This window comes from Mobula hypostoma, chromosome 13 (genome assembly GCF_963921235.1).
Source record: "Mobula hypostoma chromosome 13, sMobHyp1.1, whole genome shotgun sequence".
NCBI classification, from domain to species: domain Eukaryota; kingdom Metazoa; phylum Chordata; class Chondrichthyes; order Myliobatiformes; family Myliobatidae; genus Mobula; species Mobula hypostoma.
In genome coordinates, this window is record NC_086109.1 from 62647330 (window position 1) to 62653329 (window position 6000).

Sequence of the window (6000 nt, forward strand, 5' to 3'; positions counted from 1 at the left end):
GAATAACTCTTTATCTTTTGTCTGGGCACATTGGGACTCAGCTTCAAATCCAACAGTTTGAAGTAACTCACCTGGCTAACCAGTTCAATTAAAGGTGTCCTTTGCTATAGTGTTGCTGAGTATTTTAGGCCTTTTCTGTTTTTATTGGAGACCCTATGAATGTCGTATTACCTTTACTGCATGTGACTTTAATCTTCTGATTTATACTATGTCCCACTTTACCATTTTGTTTCTTAGCTTCAACCAAATTGATCCTACTTCTTGATGCCCTGAACTATGAAATTTCCTCTCTGCTGCTTTTTTACCCTATCATTATTATCAGTTTACCTCTCTCCTCCTTTTCCATTTTATCGACTTCTTCTCGAAGTGTCCTGGAATATTCCCAGTTTGGTCATTGTGCAGTTACACTGTGGTAATAGTCATGAGATCATACCTATTTTTTTTTCTAATTGTGTTATTAACTCATTCAGCTTGTTACAAATGCTGTGTACGTTCAGATAAAGATGCTTCACTTTTGGCTGTTCACTATTTAATCCCGGATCTGATTCTAATCGGGGTTTTACTTTCATGTTTGTATTATTGCTGTTTCCTGATTAATTATTATTACACATTTTTCAACCTGCAGTATGGATTGTCATTTGCCTTCAAATTTCCATATTTCCAATCACAGAGTCCTTCTCATTTCCTATCTCAGCTTATTAGGTCAAAGCCTTACCATCAGTCCCAGTTGTTCATCTACTAAGACTCTCAACAATTCATACTGTAACATTGATGATGAGAGCAGCAACAATCTTCACTGTGGCCTTCCCCTAACTCTTCAAGGTATGCCATAATAATTCCTTATAATGGAACAATACCTCTGTGGGTTCTAGGAATGCTTTTACCACAAAGGTCTTTCTTTCAATTTGGCCTTAGATGACTGTGATGCCTTTCTGAATTTTGTTCCAGATTTTCACACCACAGGCATTACAAGTGCTGTACCCACTTGCAATTTTAACAATCACGAAGAAGAGTGCAGAATAGGAATTCAATTATTTAATCATGAATGCCGTGCCCATATCAAAGACACTGAGTTGGAAATGGAAGTTGCACTGCTTGCTGCCTATGATTTGGTTCTATTTTGGTACCTGAATTGCTGTTATAGAAAGGGATGGGTATGCTGCATCCTTGTGTATAAGAGCAACTTGAATCTCCAGATAGAAGCAGGTCATAGAAAATGCACCCTGTAGTGATATTGCACATATTCAGCCATCATAACATCATAGAATAGTTGCTGCCACACTGACTGGCCCTTTCTCCATAGCCATACAAATTTTTCTCCTCCATATATTCATCTAGTCCTTTCTTCAAGGCTACAATGGTAACAACCTTCACCACACGTGCATGCGGTGCGCTCTAGATTCCAATCACACATGTGTAATAAAATGTTTTTTTTTTGTTATGTTGGTCTTAATTCTTTTTCCTTTTATACCCACGAGTGCTTGATTTTGACTCCTCATCCAAAGGGAACTGACACCCTTTTTCACGTAGTCCCAATACATCATTATTCAGTCAACCTACATTCTTCTTTCTTCAAAGAAAGCATCTCCAACCTCTCCGATCTACTCTTGTTACTGCTGTCTTTCATCCCCGAAACCTCTTGTGATCTGTTTTCTGTATCCCCTCTTACAGCATCACTTTCTGGTAACCATTTAAGGTGTTTAACAATGGTTTAGCATAACTTCCCTGCTTCTATATTCCAAGCTTCATTTGATGAAGACAGAAATCCACCTGCCTTGTTAGCCACTTCCTCAATCTTTCCTGACACCTTTGATGATTTGTACATCCATATTGTAGATCGAACTCTTGTGTTCCTCTTCAAACCGTGGCCCTTACTCTATATTGCATCTCCTCACCATTCCTAACTAAATACATCACCTTACATTTCTCTGTATGGAATTCATCCGCTTGTCTGCCCATTCCACTTGTCATTTTGTATCCTGTCCTGATCTTCACAGTTCACCTTACTTTTTTGTGTCATTTGCAAATTTAGAAGTTGTGATTTGTATGTCCCAAGTCTAGGTCATGTATTAAATTTTGTAAAAATGTTAGATGAAAGTCTGAACAATTCCAAGTGACACTTTAACACTTTGTGAGCTCACAGCAGGTAAGGTGTCAGAACAAGTTAAACACAGTAGGTTTGTTAAATGTTTGCTGTTAGCGGCTGGAGTCTTTCCAAATGACAAATGATTAAATGACTTCTAATAATCCACGTACATCACATCAACTATATTATCTTCATCAATTGTTCATCCAGGCATGGTCAAAATGAAAGCATTGGCTCAAGACTTTGTCTGGTGGCCTGGGATGGAACCAGCAGCCCCTCTGATAACAATGACTCGAGTCAGTGGCCTCTCCGTCAGTAGCGACTCAAACCAGTGACCCCCCCAAGGGCAGGGACATGAACCAGCGGCTTTACTAAGGAAAGTGAGACAACCAACGGACTCTCCAAGGAAAGTGACACAAAACAGCTGTTTGCCCTCCTCCACATTAAGCTCAATGTTTCAATCTACCCCGACGCTTTAATCGGAAAGAAATGTGGTCAATCATGGCCTTCATTTTGTCTCTGAGCTTCTCATGGTAGCTCGTGCTCGTATTTCTCTCCCGGAATTTTCTTGGGGTCTGTAGAGCGCTAGCCCACTCGATCAGACAACATACCTGAAGTCCCAGGCTCCAACAGTTTCAAAAACAAAATGAAGATAAAAAGAATAAGTAGAAGATATAGAAAAGCTGAAATAATTGACTATCTGGAAGATGTTGCCCAAGGAATTGTTGCTTGCTGGTGCTATCTTGACCAAACCAAGACACACAGAGACAGACAAACTATCTGATCTTTTGCTCTCATGCCACTAACTCAGCATGGTTTCTTTAGGAGTTCCACAAGCACTGGGAGACACACAGGGACAGATAAACTCTTGTCCTCATTCCACTGGTACCTTGAGGCCAAGAAAGGCTCCAGCCACCAACACTTAAGCTCTCTGCTAAGATGGTATAACAGCTCTCAATCACCGCAGAAGACAAGCTCCGTCAAGGGCAAGTTCATCCCAGTGCTGGTAAAAGTGGGGTAAAGTCGCTGCTGTCGGAGGGGCCACTGGTTCGAGTCACTGCCATCGGAGGGGCCATTGATTTGAGTTGTTGCTTTTGGAGGGGCTGCTAGGTCCCAATGCTGAGATGTTATCAAAATTCTGAGATTTATGGATTGGACTGTAGTTCAAACTAACTGTAGTTCACATTGGCCTCTTTCAGTTCCATGTTTCTTTCATGTTCTCGCCCACTCTTTCTTATTGCAGATTGGCGGACTGGGGGTTTGGGTGATTTGTTAGTTTTGTGCGAGGGAGGGGATAGGGGTGTTTGGGGTTTGCGAGGTTTTGTTTCTTTTTCTTTTCGTGTGGGGGAGGGGATTGACTCTTTCAACTACTTATATGGTTTTCTGTACTCTATGGCTAGCTGGAGAAGACAAATCTAAGAGTTGTATTCTGCATACATACTTCGATAATAAAGTGAACCTTTTAACTTCTATTTATTGAGGCCCCTTTCGCTCAGTTCCTGGGACCTCACCTAGACCGGAGGAATCGTGATCAGTGCTCAGGAGACCCAGGGTGGTTTCCTGAGTCAGCATTCAGAGCTTCCCTGACAACAGCGACAATCAAGTGGAGACTTAAGAATCATGAGCCCTGAAATCTTTGCAACTTACTATGCAGAATTTTGTGTAGTTTATTTGTGTTTTCTATTCTATGGTAATAAATTAGGCTTAAGTTACTTTGATGTGCCTGTACAATTATTACCACATATCCAGGACACTTTGAATGGTCTGGTTCTTTTGTGTCTGATCAACCCAGCCTATTACAGGTCATTACTGTAAAGCAACAGAACAAATGATCCCTGAGTGACCCCCTGTGTGACACTATATTCACCTTACAATAGTGTGACAAATAATTCACCTCTGCTGTCTGTTATTTGGCTAATTTGTATCCATGTTTTCAGTGTTAGTCTTAGGTGGCCAGAATGCACAAATGCTCTTCCACCCCCACCATCCTCACCATGGGGTTCCGCCAGGGCTGTGTGCTGAGCCCTCTGCTGACACGTGACTGAATGGTCAAGCTCTGAGTAATCACATTGCCAAGTTCGCCGACGACACGACAGCATTGGGGCTCATCACCATCAATGATGAGATGGCCTACAGCGAGGTGGTGGTCAAACTTGAGGCCTGATGCCAGGCAAATAACCTTTTCCTCAGTGTCAACAGGATAAGGGAGATAGCTATTGACTTCAGAACTGACAGCACTGACCCCCCCTTTACACAGCACTGCGGAGCAGTTTCAAATTCCTGGGATACCCGTCTCACACAACCTCCTATGCTCCCAGAACACATCCAATGCAATCAGGAAAGTTCACCAACGCCTCTACTCTCTGAAGAAGCTGAAGAGAGCTGGACATCTCTCTATGCACATCTAGACTCATGTCCTTCTCCAGATGTGTAGTAGGGAGCATCCTAACGTTCTGCATCACTGCATGGTATGGAAACTGCACTGCAGCAGACAGGAAGGCTGTACAACAGGTAATCAAAACTGCCCAACGCATCACTGGCACCAACCTACTTGATACCAAGGAGGTACATATGAAAGGTGTTGGAAAAGAGCAGGTGACATCGTGAAGGATCCCACCAACCCTGCTCATGAACTGTTTGCCCCCCTCCCATTAGGGACGAGGCTACATAGCATCTTCGCCAGGACCACCTGACTCAAAATCAGTTACTTTCCCCAAGCAGTAAGGCTGATCAACACCTCCACCTACTAACTCACCCCTCCACAGCCCCCGCCACCAGTACGTCAATCATTTCCTGTCAGAGTCACTTAATATACTAACGCCACTTTATGGACGTTCAATCAATTTACGTATATAAGTTACCTTATGTATTTATATTTATTGTGTTTTTTTATCTTGATTTTATTGTGTTTTTTTGTGCTCCATTAGTTCTAGAGTAACAATTACTTTGTTCTCCTTTACACCTGTGTACTGGAAATGACATGAAACAATCTTGAAACTTGAATGATGAATTCTTTAACTTTGATGAATATGGCAACAGATTAAATGACTTCTAAAAATCCACGTACATCACATCAGCTTATCACATTATCTTCATTAATTGTTATCCAATAAAAACATTCCATCAAACAGGTTAAACACAATTTGTTCTTAACAAATCCATGTTGGCTTGTCCTAATTTCCACCACCCCCTCCCCCCCGGTATCTACCAATCCTGTGCTAGATCAATGTTTCTAAAATCTCTCCCTCCAGCAAGGTTAAATGCACTGGCTTGTAGTTGATAGACATATCATTATTCCTTTTTTTGTCCTTCTCCAGTCCATTGACAATATTGTAGTATCCAAATATCATTAGAAGATCATGGTCAGTATCTTTGTGATGTCCTCTCATATTTTCCTCAAAATCTAAGGATGCATCCCATTCAGTCCTAGCGACCAGGCTAAGGCAACTTGTCTAAAACCTCCATGCTATCAATGCTTAATATATCCAGTGTCTTAAACATGCCCTCTCTCTCTATTATTTTGATAGATGTTGTGTTAATTTATTTCCTTACAAGACTCAGCATTCATGTGTACATTTCCTGTTTTGTTCTTTATCGGCTTTGCTCTTCTATGCACTAGAATTGTACTACTTACAGGCCCATAAAAGACTTCTTGATTCTAAAGTGACAGCTATTTTTTGCTTATAAGTTCTTCTTTTTAACCGCTGTTTCCTTCGTTTATACTTCCCTTCCAATTCTTTTTTTTATCATCGGCCTGGCTGTCATTTGTATTTACAAGCTGACACTTGTTAGAAGTAGCTTTCCCTTTTGTTTTCTCCTCTTCTGTATCACTATCATCGACCAGGGAGCCCTGAATTTGTTCTTTCTTTATCTCTCATGAGTTCTATTTCTTCCTTAAAGGCTAACTATTGATT